Source organism: Glycine soja, chromosome 16 (assembly GCF_004193775.1).
Source record: "Glycine soja cultivar W05 chromosome 16, ASM419377v2, whole genome shotgun sequence".
Lineage (NCBI taxonomy): Eukaryota > Viridiplantae > Streptophyta > Magnoliopsida > Fabales > Fabaceae > Glycine > Glycine soja.
The window spans coordinates 19675164-19692031 of record NC_041017.1 but is presented as its reverse complement, the minus strand read 5'-3'; the positions used below and the strand labels follow the sequence as shown (position 1 = coordinate 19692031).

General features: G+C 40.1%; 1 non-coding gene across 1 annotated transcript; it reads right to left on the bottom strand.

Annotated features, from left to right (window-relative positions):
* Positions 1-5332: 5332 nt before the first annotated feature.
* LOC114391321 lies at positions 5333-5439 on the bottom strand. Its single transcript, XR_003662113.1, has one exon. It is a non-coding gene; the product is annotated as a small nucleolar RNA R71 (small nucleolar RNA).
* Positions 5440-16868: the final 11429 nt, after the last annotated feature.

Sequence of the window (16868 nt, the reverse complement as noted above, 5' to 3'; positions counted from 1 at the left end):
TAAGAGATCTAAGGCTCCCCCTATTTCAGCAGCACCAGATGCTTCTACTCCTTCTTCATCTACTTTACCAGATCCTTCAGCACCATCCACAGTTTCCAGTTCAGCTCCCAGCTTCTTCTACTCCTGCATCAGATTTCTTGTTTACTCCAGAGATGCTTCACTCCATGATACCGAGCCTCCACAGAGGACAAGTTATTCTTATGCAGAGTTTTTAGAGTCTAGGCCTGCCTTCTATTATGCCTATGGAGGATTTCCATGCACAGGTGGCCTGGCCAGGAGTCCAGCCTTCTCCTTCTGGAAGGGGTGGGGCCTCCGCAGCCCAGGAACTTGACTCTGCTAAGCCAGTGGAGGAGCAGGCAGTAGAAGAGCCAATTTTTGTAGAGGATGAGCTCACTCCTCTTGAGCCCTTTTCATTTGCTGCAGATACATCTATGGCTCAGGAGGAGGAGACTTCTCCAGATCCCATGCCAGAGCCATTCCCTGCACCTATATCTGAGGGCACCATGCCATTAGCACTAGCCATGGAGCCAGAGTAGCCCATTCTTCAGGATGTACCAGTTGCTCCATTGTTGGATTTAAATGAAGATCAACCACATGATGAGCAGGATGTTTAAATTCTGTTTTGTTTTAATTTTTGAAAATCATGAACAATTTAGTTATTAGTTATTTAGTTGCTTTATGTTTCAGTCATTTAAATTCCATTTATTTTAGTGTTGATTGCTTGTACAAAAAGCTTGTTTGATCAATGAAATGATTGAATCATGTTTCAGTGGTTTGTTTGATATGAAATGAGTGTTTGTGAATGACTTGAATGAGCAAATGTATGAATTGAGTGGACTGGAATGATTAGATGTTTGTTTTGATAAAGTTGCAGCCATTAGAAGAAAAAGAACATGTGATTAGAAGTATGACTGAAAATGTTAGTCAGTTTGTCAGATTGATTGTGAAGGAATGCATTGGCCGTATCTCGGTGAGAGTGTGATCCTTAAATTTTGAGAGAAATGACTATCATTTAGTACTGATTTTTGCATGAATCTCTGAAGTATGGACTGAATGCATGAACTGAGAATGATGAAGGCCATGTTTTGATTGTGTGTAGCTACTTAGACAAAAAGCTGACCTTGTGCTTGAATGATTTATCCCTTGCACCTAGTTTGAGCTGAATGAATTATTGATTGATTGAACCTTGAGCCTATACAGTGTTACCTCCTGCTACCTTGTCTTAGGTTGTAGGAGAGCATCATCCACAGAAAGCTTGGTTCAAAGTAAATTTGTCCCAAATTTGGCGGAGTAATTGCCAAGGTAAATTTGTTCCAAATTTGGGGGAAACACTGGGTAAAGAAATAAAATGGTCAAATAGAGCAGCATATACACATTGTTTTCTGTATGTTAAAAAAACTGTAAGTATAAATAAAAATGTATAAAAGTCTGTGTGCTGCAAATCAAATCAATGAAAGCTAAGTGCCTAAAAAGAGGCAAGTATTGGGGTGGGAATGAATGAAAAGTAAAGGTTTATCTATGGATGAATGTTCTCCTAGAATCTAAGCTTTTGAATCCTAGAAAAACCATGATTTGTTGGCAGCCCAACCTCATTACAAGCCTAGAAAGTCCTTCAAAATCATTTTGTGTGTTTATTTCTATATGTATGAGATGAAATGCAAAAGTTAGGACTTGTGTTAGTTGTTCATGATGGAATGAGCCTAAACACTTGAGCTTGAGTGAAACAATGACTGTGAGGCTTTGGTTGATGATCCTTCCTTGATATCTGTCATTCTTACTAACTTATTTCAGTTGTGAGCCTAATAAATATGTTCCTATCTTTGAAAAGCTGCATGTTTGCGAAGGGCATTTGATTGAAGCATTCCATGATATTCATTTCCTATGATTAAATTTTTTTGTGAAACAACCACCACTTTGATTAACCATTGTATTTTGTCACTTGAGGACAAGTGAATTGTTCTTTCTTTGCTTAAGGACAAGCAAATCTGTAAATTTGGGGGAGTTTGTTAGTCGTCTTATACGACTAACTTTTGTATAGAAAACATTTTCTAAAACTTGTATAGTTCCCCAATTTATAATTATTGTGGAATTTGTATATAAATCTTGTTTTGTTTGAATAGCTGTCTTTAGAGTATCTCCCATGTGATTTAATGATAAAATTTGCACAATTTCAAGTCAAAAGAGGCTAAAATCTTGAAGTGCTAAAAGGAGAAGTCGCGCTAAGCGGATCCTGTGGGCTCAGCGCGGATCCACCACTAAGTGCAGCTTCAGTGCGCTTAGCGTGACAAGGGAATCTGGAAGAGCACAAGGATCAAGGCCGCGTGCTAAGCGCGAGATCAGCTCACTAAGCGAGACGTTTGTCTCTTGCCAGGCTTAGCGCATGACTGGCGCCAAGCCTAAATCCACTTACTCACGCTAAGCGTGAGGGTGGTGCTAAGCACGACATCACGATTTCAAAGCCAATTTAAGCCTGAATTGTCAAAATTAGGGTGAAAGTTTTCGAGACCAGAGCTGCATACTTTTGCACAGAATTCGAGATAGTGCTCTAGAGGCCGCAGAGAGGTAGCAACTAAGCAAGGAAGCTAAGGTTCATCACTTTGAGAGATTAGAGAGTGTTTGAGTGATTGTGAAGGGCCAAGAAGAGGAGGAGGAATCCCCCTTCTTGTATAAGCAACAATTGATCTGTACTTTCTGTCTCATTTGCATTAGGGTTCCTTGTATGGCTGGTTAAATACCCTAGTTGGGGATTTCTAAGGAACAGTTGATGTAATTACTTTTAATATATAATTAATTAAGTTTTGTATGTTCGATGCTTCTTTCAATGTTTAATTACTACATGCTCTTGGTCTGATCACCCATTTGTGTGTACTATTAGGTGACTTTAGCATTTTAAATACTGATTAATCCTTTTTGCACCATTTTAAATACTGATTAATCTTAATTGTCAAATTAATTGGGCAGTTTTATTATTTGGGCCCATTAAGCTAATTTGATGTTTTTAATCTAATTTCAGGAATTAATGAAGCATTGGGCTTGAATCCAGAATTGGGCTTGTACTTGAAGAGGGGAGACTATTTTATTCTACAAAATTAGATCTTATCTTATCTAGATATTATTTAGATTTGATCTCATCTAGATATCATTTAATCTATATCTTATCTTATCTAGACTTGAATTTAATTTATTTATGGGCGTGGATTTAAAACAGATTTGTAAGCTTTGGGGCTGGAAAAACTATATAACAGCACCAAGGTTCTAGTTTAGCCCCCCCTCTCTCTCTCTTCTTCTCTCTCTGCTAATTTCATTTTTTAGGCTTTTCTTTGAGACATCTTTTCGTTTTACAATTCCAGTAGCAATAAAATTCCGTTCTTCAATTTATAAGTTCGTTCTCTATTGATTAATGGAAGGCTAAGTCCCCAGCGTTGCTTTCTCTTGAGAATCAAGCACAATTCTCTTTGAGGTTCTACTATTACTGTTACATTCTGTTCAGTTTTTCCTCTTCACTAATTACTCTGAATTTGTTGTTTTTAATTCGTGCATGCTTAGTGCTTGATTAATTGTCTTTGCGCTTAATTTACGTTCATGCTTAATGATTGTTTATGAGTAATTGGTGTATGTGATGCTTAATCACATAATGAATGCCTTATGTTGAATTTCGCTTAGTAATTTAATTTAGGGTTGGATTAAGTGGTTAAACTGTTAAAGGATAAATTCTTGCAACCTAGGATAAGAGACTTGCTTGTGAATCAAGGGGAAGCAACGTATTTTAATTATGATATTTTTCTAATTCAATTTTACTCGTTATTTAATTTACAAAAGCAAACAATCCCCCCAATTAGTTACTATTTCCTACTATATGTTATGACCATTTGGTTTATCATTGCTCGTTGGGAAACGACCTAGGATCACTTCCTAGTTACTACATTTTAATGTTTATTTGATTCGGGTACGGTCTCGATCAAATTTGGCGCCGTTGCCGGGGAGCAGTGTCCAAAGGTTCATAATAGCTAGTGTCGTGTTAATGTTTAATTCTTTCGTGTTTTATGTTTAATTGTTAGTGTTGTGTTAGTATTGTGTTAGTGTTGTTTAGTACCTTGTTATTTTGTTTAGTGTGTGTTCTGTTTTAGTTTTTCTGTTCAGCGCTTCCCCTATTTCTATTTTGGGTGTTTTGCTGTGAATAGTGTTTTGCGACGGATTTTGCAACCACTTTTGCTTGCGGCAAAACAAAGTAGTAGTGGAAATCAGGTAGCGACGGATTTTAGCGACCACCCTTGCTGAATTAATTAGGATTTTTTGTTTTGGTAGCTAGAGTTGTTATTCTTGGCTGAATTTTTTTGTGGTCACTTCTTTTGATCCATATTTTGTGGGAAAAATAGCTAGAGCCTTTAGTTTGGTCAGATTTGAAAGTTCCAAAAAAGTAGCAAATTTTATTTTTGTTAAAACTTCAAATGGCCATAACTTTTGCTCCGGTTATCAGAATCGAAATTATTATATATGTATTTGGGGTAGAAAAAAATTTCCTACATCATGGCAGCATGACATAGGGAGGCTGAGGTCTCTATCATAAAAAAAGTGATTCTGTCAAAAGGTTTTTATTTTCCAAGTATTATTCCCTTATTTTTCTTAACTTATCATTTTTAGCTTATATAGTTATACTTTGAATTTTCATTTAAAATTTTTTGTGCTATCTTCTCATCATTTTATAAGGTTGCTCACAAAATTTCAAGCCATTTGGATATCATTTAATGGTAGATGTAGTTCAAACCTACACTATTACTTGCATAAGAAGGCAATTAGTTATGCATGCTGAATATAGTGTATGACTAGAGGCAATCCATCTGACTTACAACCCTTTGATCCTGGGATAGATAGGACATTTCATAGATTAGTTAGACATCATTTAGTACCTTTTGAGCATCCTGAGCATTCTGCTATTGGTGATTTTGAGCATTTTGAGAACATGGCACACCCTCCACCCCGTGAGAGGACTCTAAGGGAATTGGTTGCACCTGATTTCACCTACGAAAGCTTGTGCATCCAATACCCTAATGAGGATGTCCCATATGTTCTTAAAATTGGACTGATCCATTTGCTTCCAAAGTTTCATGGCCTTGCAGGTGAAGCCCCGTACAAACATCTAAAAGAATTCCATATTGTCTGCTCCACCATGAAACCCCCAGATGTTCAGGAGGATCACATATTTCTGAAGGCCTTTCCTCATTCTTTAGAGGGAGTGGCGAAGGGTTGGCTTTATTACCTTGCTCCACGGTCCATCACGAGCTGGGATGACCTCAAGAGAGTATTCTTAGAAAAAATTTTCCCCAGGACCACAACCATCAGAAAGGATATTTCAGGTATTAGACAACTCAGTGGAGAGAGCCTATATGAATACTGGGAGAGATTTAAGAAATTATGTGCTAGTTGCCCTCACCACCAGATTTCAGAGCAGCTTCTTCTCCAATATTTGTATGAAGGACTCAGCAACATGGAGAGAAGTATGATATATGCTGCCAATGGTGGAGCCCTTGGAGACATGACCCCTGCTAAAGCCAGAAATTTAATTGAGAAGATGGCTTCAAACTCCCAGCAATTTAGTGCCAGAAGTGATGCTATTGTCATTAGAGGAGTGCATGAAGTAGCCACGAATTCATTAGGCGAGACTAAGAAGCTTGAAGGTAAACTAGATGCCTTGGTTAACCTGGTAACCCAACTGGCCATGAATAAAAAATCTGCACCTGTCGCCAGACTCTGTGGTTTATGCTCCTCTATCGACCACCACACAGACCTTTGCCCTTCTATGCAAGAATCTGAAGCAATTGAACAGCCTGAAGCTTATGCTGCAAACATCTACAACATACCTCCTCAACCTCAACAGCAAAATCAGTCACAACAGAATAATTATGACCTCTCCAGCAACAGGTACAATCCCGGGTGGAGGAATCATCCCAACCTTAGATGGTCGAATCCTTCACAACAACAGCACCAACAACAACAACAACCTTATTTTCAGAATGCTTCTAGCCCAAGTAGACCATACGCTCCTCCACCAATCCAGCAGCAATAGCCCCAGAAACAGCAAACAGTTGAGGCTCCTCCGCAACCTTCCCTTGAAGAACTTGTGAGGCATGACTATGCAAAACATGCAATTTCAACAAGAGACTAGAGCCTCCATTCAGAGCTTAACTAATCAGATGGAACAATTGGCTACACAGTTAAATCAACAACAGTCCCAGAATTCTGACAGATTACCTTCTCAATCTGTCCAGAATCCCAAAAATGTGAGTGCCATTACATTGAGGTCAGGAAAGCAGTGTCAAGGACCTCAACCAACAACATCTTCTTCATCCGCAAATGAACCTGCCCAACTTCATTCTACTCCAAAAAAAGATGATGACAAAAATTTAAAGAGTAAGTTACCTAACAATTTCTATGCAGGTGAATCTAAAGAGAAGCAGCATATCCCTCTTCCATTCCCTCCAAGAGCAATTTCCAACAAAAAAATGGAAGAGGCAGAGAAGGAGATCTTGGAAACATTTAGAAAAGTAGAGGTAAACATACCTCAGCTAGATGCAATAAAGCAAATTCCAAGATATGCTAAATTCTTAAAGGAGCTGTGCACTAATAAGCGAAAGCTTAAAGGAAGTGAAAGAATTAGTATGGGCAGAAATGTCTCCGCATTGATTGGTAAATCTGTTCCCCAAATCCCTGAAAAATGTAAAGATCTAGGTGCATTCAACATACCTTGTATTATAGGGAACAATAAGTTTGACAATGCCATGCTAGATTTAGGAGCTTCTGTTAGTGTGATGCCTCTTTCTATTTTTAATTCTCTATCTCTTGGTCCCTTGCAGTCAACTGATGTGGTAATTCATTTAGCTAATAGAAGTATTGCCTATCTTGCTGGTTTCATAGAGGATGTCTTAGTTAGAGTTGGTGAACTGATTTTCCCTGTTGATTTTTATATTTTGAATATGGAGGAGGGATTTTCTAAAGGATCAGTTCCCATCATTCTAGGCAGACCTTTTATGAAAACTGCTAGAGCTAAGATAGATGATTATGCAGGCACACTATCTATGGAGTTTGGTGATATAACTTTTCATTTTAATATTCTTGATGCTATGAAACACTCATATGAAGATCTTTCTGTATTTCGTGTTGAAATAATTGACCATATTGTTGATGAATACATGACTGATCTTCATTCTAATCTGCATGCCTGTCACTCTTCATGCATTGAATCTGAATTTGTACTTGATCATATGTCTGAATTTGATGCTGAGAGTGAATCTGAATTTGATATTGATTAGATGTCTGTTGATGTTTTACCTCTTGAGATTGATTTTATAAAGTCTGATAGAACTAACCATGTTTCAGGAAGTACACATACCTCTGACTTTCTTTATGAGGCACAGGCTGAGAAACCATCTCTTTCTACCATTATCCAGCCGCCCACACCAGAATTGAAGCCTCTGCCATCAAATTTAAAATATGCTTACTTGGATGATAGCAAAAGTTTTCCAGTAATTATATCTGCCTCCCTTGCTGATGAGCAAGAGGAAAAGTTGTTGTCAGTCCTCAAGAAGCATAAGAAGGCTATAGGCTGGACCCTGGCGGACATTCCTGGTATTAGCCCATCCATATGTATGCATCGAATAAATTTAGAAGATGGAGCTAAACCAATAAGACAGCCACAGAGAAGACTCAACCCGGTGATTCTTGATGTAGTGAAGAAGGAGGTAACCAAGCTTTTGCAAGTTGGAATCATTTATCCTATCTCCGACAGCCAATCGGTGAGTCCTGTCCAGGTAGTCCCGAAGAAAACCGGCCTCACCGTGATAAAATATGAGAAGGAGGAGTTGATTCCTACTCCGGTGCAGAACAGTTGGATAGTTTGCATCGACTATAGGAGGCTGAACCAGGTTACCATAAAGGACCATTTTCCCCTACCATTCATTGACCAGATGCTTGAACGCCTGGCAGGTAAATCTCACTACTGTTTCCTTAATGGTTTTTCTGGTTATATGCAAATCACTATTGCTCTTGAGGATTAGAAAAAGACCACATTCACCTGCCCCTTCAACACTTTTGCCTATAGGAGGATGCCTTTCGGCCTGTGCAATGCCCTTGGTACCTTCCAGCGGTGTATGATTAGTATTTTTAGTGATTGTTTTAGAAAATTGCATAGAGGTTGTCGCAACCTACCCTTCGGCGGGAGGGCGACGCGTGACTCGCGGGATGCGTGTTCCACGAAAGGAATACGCGCGGAGTCGCCACCAACGTTTATTTGAGGAAAACGTCGGAAAAACCAGAAAAGACGCGATCTACGAACTTTTAAGTGAAAGGTTCGGGAGTTGTATTTACGCACGGGGAAGGTATTGGCACCCCACACGTCCGCCCCAAGGGACGACAACCTTTAATCGAATGTGCAAACATGACTTTGATTTTTACGTTCCCTTTTATGTCCTTATATCCTTTATACCCTTTTTATATTTTTTCTTTTTTGTGGTCGACAAGGGTGTTTCCCTTTGCTCCTACGTATTCCTCAATTTAGGATGAGAAAATCAGACCTACGTAGTTCTTTCGGAACAAAGTGTTTGGTTAAGTTGTTTTTTATCTTTTTGCAAGATATATTTTGATTGAACAAAAAGGTCATTTGAGGTGTTGGACCATTAAATGATCTTTTGATTTTGAAAGGAGAGAAACGTTAAGGTGTTGGACCATTAACGATCTCTCGGGGTGGTCGACAAAAGCGGGGCTTTTGCTCCTACGTATCCTCAATTGCGATGAGGAAATCAGACCTACGTAGTTCTTGCAAAAGCGGTAAAGTCACATGTTGATTTTATGCTTTTGAACGGTCCATGTTAACCGATAAAAGCAAAGAGGACCGTTTAAGGCGTTGGACCTTAAAACGGTTTTTAGTGATTTTCGGACAAAACTTGATTTGTGAGTCTATTTTAGTCTTAGTTTCACTTTGGTTATTAATCAATTCATTCAAGGAAACTTCCAAAGAAAAACGTCCGATTGATTTTTTTAATTTATTTTATTCAAAGATATTTTGATTATTTTATTATTATTTTTCAAGATATTTTGATTATTTTATTATTATTTTACTTTTTTTGGTTTAACCGAGGTTATAGCGTGAACGATCGGTTAGATTTCGTTTTAACAGTGATTAAACGAGATTACAACACAAATGATCGGTTGAAATTCATTTTATCATTTATTAGACGAGAAAACGGCTTAAATAAATGGTTAAAGCACGTTAAAAACGGAAGAAAAGAAAACTGAAAGTAAACGAAATTAAAGTGAAAGTAGACAAAACAAGAAATGAATTGAAAGTCTCGGATTCGAAAACTTACCCGTTGAAGAACGAAGAACGAACGAAGAACGGATGAAGAACGGTGAAGAACGACGAAGAACGATGAAGAATTTCCACAGAATCGCTTACGGAAGCGTTACGGAAGTACTTCGACTTGATTTTTCTTCACGAAAACGTGTTTTTGCCCAAAATAGCCGAAATGCATAGCCAAAGGGGTCTTGAACATTTTGAAACAGCTCCCCCCTCCCCTATTTATAGAAAAAAAGGAGGTGCTTGCCGCCCAAAGACTTAATGAAGAAGATTTCTAAGCGCACCCGAATTACTAAGTTCACCCCCCTTTTCGTATTTTACGGAAAAGTTACGGAAGCCTTACGGAACTGTTTTCGAATTTGATTTTCATCTTTTTTCTTTTCCCTTTTACCAATGTTAAGTGGAATATGCTTACCCAAGGTTTTCGGAAATTTTACGGAAGTATTACGGAAGCCGCGGAAGCCCCGAAAACCATTTTTCAAAACCGTGGAGGAGCTTGCCGCCCAGTTGCTTCCTCCTTAAGCAACCCAACTTCCAAAATGTTCTGGAATGGCCTAGATTTGAATTGCTATTTACACCCCTATCTTGATAAGTTCACCCCCCTTACCTTTTTTGGTGATTCTTTTTTCGTAAAGTTACGGAAACTTACGAATCTCGTAACGATACTTGTTTTCTTTCCGTAATGTTACGGAACCTTGCGGATTACATAATCATCCCCCTTTTGACTTACGGAATGTTACGGAACCTCACTTAATTATGCAACGATGCTTCCATTTGATTTCCGGTGTGTCACGGAAACTTACGGATTGTGCATCAATATATTTTTTTTGGTTTTTCGGCATGTCCTGGAATTTCACAAATTGCCCAATGATGGATGCCAAGCACCTCACAAGGACCAAAGAAAGGTCGCATGTCATCAAGCAAAGGTCCCCGGACGAAATTAGGGTATGACAGTTGCCCCTCTTTACTTGTCTTTTATTGGAGATAAAAGGAAAGTAAAGATAAGACACTAATTTCGTTCCTCTCGATTTGACGAGAGTCGCGGGTGACCATAAAATCTCCACATGCAAATGACTTGTTGTTCCTGGATTTTCACAAATTGCCTAATGATGGGTGCCAAGCACCTCACAAGGACCAAAGAAAGGTCGCATGTCATCAAGCAAAGGTACCCGGACGAAAATTAGTGTATGACACTAATTTCGCTCCTCTCGGTTGACGAGAGTCGCGGGTGACCATGACTTGTCGTTCCCGGATTTTCACAAATTGCCTAACGATGGGTGCCAAGCACCTCACAAGGACCAAAGAAAGGTCGCATGTCATCAAGCAAAGGTACCCGGACGAAAATTAGTGTATGACACTAATTTCGCTCCTCTCGGTTGACGAGAGTCGCGGGTGACCATGAAATTTCCGCATGTAAATGACTTGTTGTTCCCGGAGGAACAAAAGGTGCAGAAGACTATGTCAGCCTCTGCATGCTATCAAGCGTTCTGTCTTACAGATAGCAAAAGAATGTTTATACGGATAACCACTCGGGTATTTCCGCGTATCATCGGGCCCGCCGCCTCTGGATGATACAAGGGTGCAGAATGACCAAATTTGGTCTCTGCTTGTCATCGGGCCCGCCGCCTCTGGATGACAAAAGGGTGCGGATAACCGTAAGGTATCTCCGCGTATCATCGGGCCCGCCGCCTCTGGATGATACAAGGGTGCAGAATGACCAAACTTGGTCTCTGCTTGTCATCGGGCCCGCCGCCTCTGGATGACAAAAGGGTGCGAATAACCGTAAGGTATCTCCGCGTATCATCGGGCCCGCCGCCTCTGGATGATACAAGGGTGCAGAATGACCAAATTTTGTCTCTGCTTGTCATCGGGCCCGCCGCCTCTGGATGACAAAAGGGTGCGGATAACCGTAAGGTATCTCCGCGTATCATCGGGCCCGCCGCCTCTGGATGATACAAGGGTGCAGAATGACCAAACTTGGTCTCTGCTTGTCATCGGGCCCGCCGCCTCTGGATGACAAAAGGGTGCGAATAACCGTAAGGTATCTCCGCGTATCATCGGGCCCGCCGCCTCTGGATGATACAAGGGTGCAGACCTACGTAGTTCTGGATAACTTGTGAGACTTGAAAAAGTCTCGGTGTTTTCTCCACTAAAATGCAAACATGCTTTAGCAAAGAGACAAATATTCCAACTGATTTAGAGCAGCATATGCTTTTTTGAGTGAAAAACAATGCGTCTACCGGGGAAGGAGAGTCTGCTGATGAAATCTCCCATAACCATAAATGAGATTTTGGATGTTAGCATTTCGTTTCTAAATGACCATTTAGAGGAAACACTGGGTTCGACAAAAATAGAAGAAATCCACTCAAAGTGTATCAATCTCGCACAGGTAAGTGTTTCATCCTAATTCCGAACCATAGATATGTCATGACTTGACTTTGCAAATTATTTCCTATCAAATCAAAAATTACATGCGTGATCATGGATCAAATAGGACTTCCCTTGGGAATGGGTTCTTTTGGTGGTTTCTTCTTTCGGCTTTTGTGTGTTTTTGGCTTTTGATTTTTCTGGCTTTTTTCTTTTTCTGTTTTTGTTTAGTGCGGGGCGAGAAAAAAAAGTCGCTAGCGCACGGGATTTTGGTTGGTAATCAAAGGGAGAAGACTATTTTAGGTCGTGGTTCCCTTTCCTTCTTTTTTCGTTTATTTGGTGACAATTCTGTATTGTTCAGATATTGTCCGGTCCAAAGACCTCTCTGCATATTCCTTCTGTTTTTCCTTAGATCCCCGATCAGGGGCTTTCTTTCCTCCTTCTTCTTTTTTTTTTTTTTTTTTTTTTTTTTTTTTTTTTTTACTTTCTCCCATTCTTTGATTGGGAATTTTCTTTCTTTTCTTTTTGCTTTCTCCCACTCTTTGATTGGGAATTTCCTTTCTTTTCTTTTTTTGCTTTCTCTTTGATTGGAAATTTTCCTTCTTTTCTTTTTTGGCTAAGGATTATGGTGAGTCAGGATTTTGGCTCAAGGTTTGTAGAATGGCTAGACATGATACATGTCGGGGTTTGGTTTGGCTCAAGGATAAAAGGGATGCCCCACATTATTTCCATGACACAAATGCAAAAATGATGATTTGGAAACTTTATGCAAAACTGGTCATGCATGCACCTATGCGGACACTCAAGTGTCAAATTTTTATGGTCATGTGATGCTAGGGCTCTGGATTCATTTCCTCTATTTTAAATCAACCCAATGTTTCCAAAATATGTTCTTTTATCAATTTGTGCATTCATCCGAGTCCATTTCGGGCGTCCGGGGAAAACTTCACAGCATTCACCCTTCAGGTGTATACCCATTTTTTTCAAAAACTAGTTATGATCAGTGAATTTTTTTTTTCAAAGAAAAGTTGGAAATCATCTCTTTTCAAAAGCATGTTGGTTTTTCAGCTAGACAACTTATTTTTCTTTTTTCTCTCTTTTTTTTCCTTTTTTTTTATTTGTTTATTTCTTTTTCTTGTTTGTTTTTTTTTCTTCTCTTTTTTTTTTTCATGAGGTATTTTGCTATATACATGCATATCCAAGGTATCTTGCTACCTAAACATACATATATATGTTTTGTAAGGTATTTTTGCTATATACATGCATATCCAAGGTATCTTTCTACCTAAACATACATATATATTTTGTGAAGTATTTTTTGTTTACATACATGCATATCTAAGGTATCTTTCTACCTAAACATACATATATATATTTTGTGAAGTGTTTTTTGTTTACATACATGCATATCTAAGGTATTTTCACTACCTAAACATACATATATATGTTTTGTAAGGTATGACTACCTTCCGAGCTTGCGCTTGTTTTATTTAAATTCCCAGGATCATGAGCAACTAGGTGCGTCCTACTATAAAAAATGATCAAATAGCAGGCAGAAATTTAAAAGGTACTAGGTTGCCTCCTAGTAGCGCTTCTTTAACGTCTTGAGCTGGACGCCTTATGACTTGTAGGTCATGGACCTAGTACTTTGCTTACCTTTGGCTTTGGACTTGGTCGCCTGCTGGTCGGCCATGTGTTGTAGGCAACGCTCTAACCTTTTTGCGGATGAGCTGAGGTGAACTCTAGAGGTGGTGGCGGTGTGTCTATTGCCCGCTACCGGCCATCCCAATGCTGCTGTGGTGTTTCGCCCTGCGCCTGCCTGGGGGCGCAGTACTTCTTGATGAAAGCTCGATTAGTAGGGGGCCTGATGCCCTTGCTTGAGGTGACAGGTACTCCGTAGAACTGACAGAGACCCGTAATTAGAGCTTGACAACTCCAAGACCCTGTTGGACTTCTTCGGGTCCACTGGGTGTCTTGCAGGCGCGATCCCTGCAAACAATAGATGAAATCAGAAATCAGTTGAGCGATGTGCATACTTACCTATGATGACGTGACCTTGCCGGGGGGGTACGGGCACCCTGTAGGACTGATAGAGGCCCGTAACCAGAGCTGGAAACCCCAGGGCCCTGTTTGACTTTTTTGGGTCCACTGGGTGTCTTTGTGGGTGCGATCCCTGCAAACAATAGATGGTATCAAAAATCAGTTGAACCATATGCATACTTACCCACGTCGGGACGACACAGACCAACTGATACTTTTGCAGGGGGAGATTGGCAATGCGGTCGCTGGGCAGAATGTTGCTAAGTAGCAATGTCATCTATATCTGTGTAAGAGTGGTCATGTTGGTGCGCATGATCCGCACTCGTCTCTTTGCAGCGGCACGGGTGAAATCTTGCCCCGGTATGCATAGTAGCTGTGTGATAGCCTCCCTTTCTGGTTGTGCTTGCACAGTTGGCCCTCCTCCAATATCAGGGGGTGGCCTAGGAACCGTTAAAAGGAAACTACTGGCCCCTTAACCGGGAGTGAAAGTCTCGGTTAAGCATTTAAGGGCAGAGGACCTTAAATCCTCTTAAGGTGTGGATGTGGAGCACACTGAAAATGAGGACATGTAGCCCTCTAAAGGTGAGGGCGTGCAGCCCTCTCAAGGCGAGGATGTGTAGTCCTTTGGAGGTGAGGGCGTGCAGCCCTCTGTTGGCGAGGATGTGTAGTCCTCTTCAAGGTGAGGGAATGCAGCCCTTTGTTGGCGAGGACGTGTAGTCCTCTCAAGGTGAGGGCGTGCAGCCCTCTGATGGCGAGGGCGACTAGTACCCAAGGTGAGGGCGTGTAGCCCTCTCAAGGCGAGGACGTGTAGTCCTCTGGAGGTGAGGGCGTGCAGCCCTCTGTTGGCGAGGACGTGTAGTCCTCTAAAGGCGAGGACGTGTAGTCCTCTCAAGGTGAGGACGTGTAGCCCTCTGAAGGCGAGGATGTGTAGTCCTCTAAAGGCGATAGGTACAAGTACCCAAGGGTCCATCCTTATGAGAAAGCAAGAAATCGACTCATCGAGAGGGCCGGTCATCCCAAATCCACAAGATTTGGACATTAGATGTAGGAAATCTATGCAGTTAACATTATTTTTAGGGATGCAGATGCATGCAACCTTTGTCGTGAAATTTGGTAAATGCGGACTTCATATGAAACAATGCAATGTAATGGAAAGTTGTACAATGTTCATGACATTCTTTCCCTATTTTGTGATTTTGATTTTGATTTGATTTTTTTTGGAAAACACAAATTGACTGTCCTTTTGAAAGAGGTGATAGTCCATGCAACCTTATCCTATCTTTTGCAAATCTCTCCAAGAACTCCCTCAGAGTGTGTGTTCTGTTTGATTTAGTCATTTGACCATTTTGGAGTGACGACAATGGAGTCGTTTGATGTTTAATCAATCCATTGAAATCCTAGGGTTTGTCCCCCCTTTTTTTTTGTTGAAAACATCGATGGGTGAGAACTTTTGATCGGCCCCTATGTTCACTTGAGACTTATGCACGGTGCCCCTCATTGCCCCAATGTAAGGCTTTGAGGTACAATTCGTTGTCTTTCATCATGACCTTGTAGGAGGGAACCTATTGGGTGAGAACTTCTAATCTGCCCCTAGGTTCACTTGAGGCTCATGCACGATGCCCCTCATTGCCCCAGTGTAAGGCTTTGAGGTACCAATCGTTGTCTTTCGTCATGACCTTGTAGGAGGGAACCTATTGGGTGAGAACTTCTAATCTGCCCTTAGGTTCGCTTGAGGTTTATGCATGGTGCCTTTCATTGCCCCAGTGTAGGGCTATGAGGTAACCATCGTTGTCTTGTTTTCATAGCCTCGTAGTGAGGAAGAATGAAAGAAGCAGTTGATTCTTGCAAAAAGAATTTTTCCAAGGACGAGAAATAGTTGAAGGATTTTTTGATGGATTAAGTCAAATGACTCCTATGTAGAAGCAAGATGCTTTGATGATGCCAAAGGATCAAGTGCTTCCAAGTTTTATTCAAGACAAGAATCCAAGAATCCAAGAAAATCAAGATATATGATCAAGTTGATTTCTAGAATCTTAGGAAGAAGTTTCCAAATTGAAAAAGCAAAAGGTTTGGCCAAAGAATTCTATCTAAATCATTTTAAATTGAGATTTACTCTCTGGTAATCAATTACCAGCAGCTGAAAATGTTTATAACAGTCACTAGAAATTGAATTCAAAATTTATAATGTGTAATCGATTACACATGGATGGTAATTGATTACCAGCAGTTTATTCAAATTTTAAAGCCTGTGATCGATTACACAAGTCTTGTAATCGATTACCAGAGGAGATTTTCAGAAAATAATTTCCAAGAGTCACATCTATTCAAATGGTTTATGAATGGCCATCAAAGGTGACTTGGAAACACGAATTTAAAGAGAGTTTTCATTGCCCAAAAGTTTTATCCTCTCAAAAAGATTCCTTGGTCAACCACTGGCATATTCAATAAGGAATTTTGATTGATCTTCATTGTACAATCTATCTCTTTTAAGAGAGATTTCTTCTTCTTATTTCTGAAAAGGGATTAAGAGATCGTGGGTCTCTTGTTGTAGAGGATTCCTGAACACAAGGGAAGGGTTGTCCCTGTGTGGTTCAGACTTTGTAAAAGGAGTTTTACAAAGAGAGTGGAAAATCTCAAGTGGGTTGCTTGAGGACTGGACGTAGGCGCGGGAAGTGGCCGAACCAGTATAAATCAAGTTTGCATTCCTCTCTTCCTTTAAACTTCTTTTATTTATTGCTATTTATCTTTTGCTTTAAAGAAGTTTATTTTGAATTGTCTTTTGAGTAATTCATGTTTAAGGGTGCATTGTTAATCCAAAAAGAAAGAGTGATAGTTCAATTGGGGAATAGTCTTTGCATCTTAATTCAACCCCCTCTTTCTTAAGATAACTGAGGCCATTTGTCCAACATCCTATTCTTGACAACTCGCTTCTCCAAGAAGACAAACTTTCCGGAATGATAAAATGAAGTCACATGAACGTCTATATTTTTACTTGAAAACACAGTCAATCAAATGCCCCCTCTTTTTTCTTCTTTTTTTTTTTTTACTTTACTCGTCGTTTTACGACACCCCCACCAATGTGCAAGATGAGTAATCTCTGATTGAACGGTCT